This window comes from Lactuca sativa, chromosome 4 (assembly GCF_002870075.4).
Source record: "Lactuca sativa cultivar Salinas chromosome 4, Lsat_Salinas_v11, whole genome shotgun sequence".
In the NCBI taxonomy this organism is placed as follows: Eukaryota; Viridiplantae; Streptophyta; class Magnoliopsida; order Asterales; family Asteraceae; genus Lactuca; species Lactuca sativa.
This window is the reverse complement of record NC_056626.2, coordinates 241,000,393-241,007,664: the sequence shown is the minus strand read 5'-3', so window position 1 is coordinate 241,007,664 and position 7,272 is coordinate 241,000,393.

The following is a 7,272-nucleotide window of genomic DNA, read 5'->3' as shown; positions in this document are numbered from 1 at the left end:
CCCTTCGTTTATAAAAATAGCACTTTTAGTCCTTTATATAAAAGAATTTCATTTTCAGTCCTTAAAAACATTTTCTTGACACTTTTGTATCATAAACTTGTTGAAAAGACATTTTTAACCCAAATTATATTTAGTAAACAGTTTTAGCCCTTCCAGAATGGTGTTTCTCGGTTAGAACCCCAAATTTTGCAATTTTTACAGTCTTGGTCCAAAATACAAAAAGTTTACATTTTTGATCCTTTTTGGAGTTTAAAAGAATTTTTGACCTTAGAATTAGTTTTATTTCACTTCATGTCCCCTGTTTTACAGAATATTACAATTCAGCCCCTTAAAAACTTCGATTTTCGCAATTTTGGGCTTGTTGGGCCGAAAAGCCCATATTTAGCCCAATAACTCAAATTTTTGCATTTTAAGTCCTTTGAAAATTCTATTATTCAGAAAAGTGATTATAAAAACTTTTTTGACTTTTTTGACCCTCAAGAAACCGTGACTTGGCAGTTTTTACCCCAAGTTTTTTTATTTTTAACATTTTAAGTCCTAAAATGGTTTTTATGTTAAAGTATGTTCCTCATAACCTTATAAGCTATTTTTCTTAACTAGCTTAGTGTAAAAGAACTTAGTTTTTGTTTGGTTTCCTTTCTCATGTCATAGATCTCGAATTATCACCCCTTTTGTTACATATTTATCACAAAAACACATAACATCACACACATACATGCATAAAATCACACATTGCATACACATACACATAGATCTACACATTTTCTTGTATTCTCCCCCATAAAACATATGAAAACCGAAAATAGAGGGGTATGAAACTCACCTTGAGTTGTAGTTTCGGTTTTAAAGAAAACTAGAAGAAGAAATTTCTAGCAAGTCTTCTTGGTAAATCTCGAACTTAGGTGCTTCTAAGGTGCAAGATCACAAGATTGAATGGATTTAGAAGAGATTATTGGATGAAATGAAGTAGCTAGATCATGGATCCAAACATAAACTTACCTTGGATGATGATTTTTGTGGAAGAATCTCTTTGAAAGTCTCTTAGATCTCGAAAATTGGAGACGAGTGGAGAGAGTTTCCTTAAGAGAATTTTGAGTGAAGTGTGTGTGTGTGTGTGTATGTGTGTGTTTGGGTTTGGCCGAGAGGAAGAAAGAGAGGAGAGAAGAGAGAGTGAGTGATGAGATAGGTGAATGGAAGCATGAGACTTTGCATGGAAAACCTCCATGTAATAATGAGGTGGCACCCACACAAGTCAACTCTTCCTCTTGGTGGGCTTAGGCAGAGAATGGAGAGGGAAGAAAAGAAAATTTGGGCCTTGAATGCTTAAGTCCATTTTATGGTTAAGTTAGGTGATTTTTGGCCCAATAAAAATCAAGGAATGATTTTTATGACCTATTAGGGCTAATATAAATTTGTTTTGGTCCAATAAGGCCCATTAAAGTTAATCTAGTTTATTTTGGGTTCATAAGGCCCAAGAATGTTAAGTTTCATGTATATGGGTCCAATTAGGGCCCATTTGAGAATTCTAGGTTCATGATAGTTAAATTGGAAGCTCATTGGTCCATTAGGTCCAATAAGGAAGTCCTACTTCAAAGTGAACTCAATTTGGAATTTCAAAGGTTTCCAATTCTTTGTTGACCATTTGTAGGGTTAGAATGAAGTATTTGATGAAGTTTTGTTGTTATAAAATAAGCATCATTCATGCTTTCATGTTATTGATTCATAGATGTTATAAGTGTTGTGATTACAAGGCACCAAGATTTCTAGTTGTGACATTAAGCCACCACTGCTTCCAACGATGCCGCCATAACACTAACATCGTCCCTGTATCTCCTTCATCTGGTGCTCGCTTTCAATAACCCACTCATAATATCTTTACCCTTTGATTTATGTCTCTCTCTCTCTCTAAAACTTTCCTATTTTAACCCATTGATTTTTCCCTAAAAGGTTTTCTAGTTTGGGATGAAGATGAACATGAAATTGAACGAAACTCACAGGTAGGTGTAGGTCCTTAAATGATAATGGGAGGAAAGCTACATGACATACCCTTTAATTTGCTCTTTTTATGTGCTGGTTTTATATGGTTTGATTTTTTTCTTTTAAATGATCTGATTTGTTTAGCTTATAAAAGAACACATTGTTCTAAGGAATGTTTGATATTGATCTGGTTTGATCCTGCCTTAATTCTCTTTCTCTCTCACTCATTCTCTCACTCTCTCTGAAACTGATAGCCACCAACAACAACCATTACTTTTCATTGTTGTTTGTTTCTAATATACATTGTTTCTAATATTCATTGACACCTATTTTCTTTTGGAGTAATAAGGGTTAATTTTGGAGATTTGGATACCCCTTGGATCATGTGAACACTTTTTGAATTGATATTTCTACCCTATGCTTGGGGTTACAAGAATTTTTCACCCTAGGATAATCCAAAAGGACACTTACGAATCGAGGCACAGAAATCGTAAGCCAAATTGCTACAATGATTCTATGTTCGTTAAAAGAAAAGAGAGGTAATGATTGTGTGTCTCTTTTCAAAGAGAATAGTCGTATATATAATAAACAAGATTTAGGGTTTGCCTCTTCGGGTTGGCCGTCATGGGTTGCTTTAGAAGCAAGTCGGGAAATCCAAAATTTAATGAGGAAATCAAGGGTTTCCAAAACTGACGAATATCAACAGTTTTACCATAATCACCCTCAAGAATTCATTTTTCCCACTATGTTCCTATATGTAAAATTCAAAGAGTTTTTGGCGCGCTGTCCCAAACCAGGGGCTCTACCCTTTGGACCCTGCTAGAGGTACTACCCCTAGACCTCGCCAAAGGGGTGTTGTCCCATTGGAAACCCCTGACCCAGGGGCGCTGCCCCCGGAACCCTAACTTATCATCGAACCGGCTTCTAATTCGATCCTATACATGCATGCACTCTGCCACATACTCGTACATATATTAGAGTACATATTATGAATCCCCTTAGCTTACATGTTAGTTCCAATTACATAAAATGACATGGTGACACTAAAATCACCAACATTTTCACCTTTTTGCAGTTAATAAATACACCTCACACCACTCACTGGCATCACCATGACAAGGCAACATATATGTTGTTTGTGTGTTTGTTAACTGTCTAATGTTTGTTTTTTTACTCTAACATAGTGTTTTCAAATCATATAGGGAACATCAGTTAATTAATCAAGATGCTAATGAATTGAGAGTTAGGGAAACTAGAAAGTAAATTGCAAATCAAATAGTAATAATCAAATGTGAAAATATATTTTTAACTTAAGCATTAGTTTACTAATTTTATGAAATTTTCCTTTAAATATCTAAATATCTCTAAATGTTTATGAAATGAATCCATGTTTTTTATTTTCTAATTCAATTATGTAGCTATTGGCATACAAATTTGTCCTAAATACATAGAGTACAACATATGGTGTGTGCGTGTGTGTTGTGTGTATCAGTATGCTACGTGTTTATGCAGGAAGTGTATGTATTGAGTATACATGTATGCTTTGAAATTTATATGTTATTCTTTATTCAGGTATTTTTGCATAATGTTATTAGCATTCACTGAGCATATTAAAGGACCAAAGTGACTTGAAAATACATCGAATCACGAGATGCTTGAATTAGTTTGTTCAGGTATGATTTTGACTACCGAGATTCCTTAATTTTGTCATTGTGGTTTCCCTATTTTTTCACTATTGAGGATTATTAAATGTAATAAATAATGATGTACCTTCATAACCTTTTGATAACATTTTACTTATATTATTTCTGATCACAACATTGTAGTTTTAAAATATACCCAATTATAGCAATGTTTTTCAAAAACAAAGCAATTTCACTATTAAAACTAAATGTTTTGAGATTGCAATGTTATAATTGGCTAGACTTTTAAAGTACAATGTTTTAGTTAGAAAAATATTGAAAGTATGTTGATGTAATAATCATTCTTGCTATTTTTGCATTTTGATTTGTCATTTGATGCTAATTTTTGTTTGTATTGATTGTTATGTTGCATTTTTTTGTAGTTAAGACTACAAGTAGCTCTTTGGTTTCAGAACTATATTAATTCAGTTAGCCAAATTTGATTTTGTAATTTTTTTGTGTGTAAGATAATCTACAGCTCAAAATTTTGATAAAGTTTTATCGTTTAACTATTTGAAATTTGAAATGGAAATCGGTCTTTAAATCTTCATATGGGTAGAGGGTTATTAGGTTATGAGCTTCTCCTTTATCTATGTACATGCTTGGGTGCTTGTAACTTATATCATTATTGTTTTCAAAACCTACACTTGATATGCATAAACCCTTCCAACAATCTAATCATGTCAGCTAAAACATGTTTAATGCAATTTGATCGATATACACAGATGTTTAATTGGCTTGAAATTGTTAATTATCAAGTCTTTTCTTTATAGGAGGGTACAAATCTTGCCGTCTCTAAGCATGACAGTATTAAAAAGGTACATTTTAAGGTTATTCATGTCATTGATATATGTTACTATAAACATAGTGGACATGCACAATGGCAGAATAGTTTCCTAAAACCTATGCTTTCTTGGCTACAAGAAATTTCGGATGTAAAATAATCTACTTAGTTAAAATATCTAGCGTAAACATACATCGTGCATTTTGACTTTTTAGGTTGATTGGTTGAACACATGCAATTAAAATTTTCTATGGAAAATAGATCCCTTGCAAATTGAACATTAGGTGGAATTGGTTTCTCTATTAGATGGTTAAACTTCCCTTTAATCAATGTGTATATGTGTGATATACCATTAATGTATTTAATTTTGTTTTCCTTTTATGTGTGTTTTTGTTGTTTATTACTGGATATTCAACTATAATGGAAGAAGAGATTAGAACATTGTCAAAATCATGTTTTGTTTGGGTAATTTACTACGTGAATAACATAAAAAGGTAATGTGAGCATTTTGTGTTATATTGATATTTTGTTTTCATGTTTTGCTTATTAAGTTCTCTGAGTAAAATGTGTTATTTGTGATTTTTCTTAAATTTTATTTTAAATATATGACTTATATGTTAGTTTATTACTTATACAATTTAATTAGGGGTGAGGGCGGTGCGGTTCGGTGCGGTTATTTGCAAAAACTTCACCACTAACCTGAAATGCGGTTAATCCATTTTCAAAACCGTTTGGTACGATTATTTTTGTGGTGCGGTTTTGTTTTTTTGTGTTTCAGTTATTAACCGCATAAATTTGGTACAATTATTTTTTGTGGTTTTTAACCGCATTTTAGCAAACGGTTTTAAGAGTTCAAACATATTGTTTGTAATAATAAAAAAAAGAGTAAATTACTGAAATTGTCCATGTGGTTTGGTTAAAATTGCACGTTTGGTCTCTAACTTTTTTTTTGCACTCGGATCGTCCCTATGGTTTGATTTTGTTACGTTTTTCGTCCCTATGGTTTGGTAAAAAATGCATGTTTGGTCCCTAACTTTATGTATGTAAGGGACAAAAAATGCAACAAAATCAAACCATAAGGACGAAAAACGCAACAAAATCAAACCACAGAGACGATTCGAGTGCAAAAAAACAAAAGTTAGGGACCAAACGTGCAATTTTGACCAAACCACATGGACGATTTCAGTAATTTACTCTAAAAAAAATCATAAGATATAAGACAATTAACTTAAATCACAAAAGACTAATATCTTTAAAATATCAAATCACTAGTAATTAACAATAAACATATTAAAATTGTCAAATTTCATCGTTTTCCAATGCTATACATAACAAAAAATCAACACTTTTATCTTATAGAATTTTATCCTTATTTTATCCATGAAACTTATTTTATTAATTTTTAATATTTAATATATTAATAATTAGTTGTTCAAAAAAAATATTAATAATTAATAAAAATAGACAAAATTGCACAAATGGTCCTTGTGGTATGTCTAAAATTGTCACTTTGGTCCAAAAAAGTTTGGACTAGCACCAGAGGTCCAAAACTTTCATTTTATTGCGGTTTTGGTCCAATTTTATTTTTTAAAATATTTAAAGTGACGATTTTGCCATTGGTATTTTCTTTTTCTGATTTCTTTTATTAATTTTATTAATTTTTTTATTGAAATAAATAAAAAACAAAAGGTAATAACCCCTCGTCCCTTTTATATGCGCATCACTTAACACTGCCATCATTCGTCAACAGTACAACCACCACCGCCACCGGAAGCCTCCAACACCGTCGTAGGAGGATTGTAACGAAGAGACACACATGGAACCAAGGTTTGCAAACCCTAAATCACCTCGGACCCGTGAGAGAGAGAGAGAGAGAGAGAGAGAGACGGAGAACGACATTATGGTTTGTTTTGACAAGCCGCGGCGCTAGGGTTTGCTATAGCATGCGGTTGGTTTCCAGCACCGAAGAAGGCCTCCGACGGTGGGTTTTCAGCACCAACGAAGGGTTTCGGATCTGTTCATTTGTTCATTACCTGAGCTCCGACAAGAAGTTTTTCAGATACAAGGGTTTATGGAGTGAAAACCTTTAATCGTTTGGGTAATGGGTGACATATCCGGCTCCGGCATGTACGAAGAGGCGGTATTTCGACAAACAGATTCGAAGACCGATAACCTTCATGGTTTCGACATGAGGAAGAGTTTTTTTGTCTGAAAACCGACAATGACCACCTAATAGATCTAAAGAGAGGGATAATTTTCATATCTACAACGTTCAAGGAGGTTTTTGAAGGTTTGTTTTTGTCTTCGCCGGAAAATCGAGGGTTTGTCTGTCTTTGCCAAAAAATCGAGGGTTTGTTTGTCTTCGTTGCCGGAAAACGCTGCTTTTCAGATCGAAGGTTTTTCTAGGAGATGGTGGTGGTCTTGACCTGCAGTGGTTGAAACGGTCATCTTTTTCCGGTGGTGGTGATTGTGTTCGTCCTTTCCGGTGATGGTGGTTGCGTTCATCTTTTCCGACAATGGTGATCAAGCTTTCCGATGGTGGTCAAGTTAGCCGATGATTTAGAGAGGAGAGAGAGAGAGAGAGAGAGAGAGAGAGAGAGAGAGAGAGAGACTGGGGTGGGGGTTAGTTTCTTTTGGTTTTTTAATTAAAAAAGTGTTAGAAGTAAATAAAAAAAGTGGAAAAAGAAAATATCAAGGGCAAATCCATCAATTTAATAATGTTTCAATACTTTTGGACAAAACTCGTAACAAAATCAAAGTTTTAGACCACTGATGCTAGTCTAAACTTTTTTGGACCAAAGTGGCAATTTTCGACATACCACAGGGACC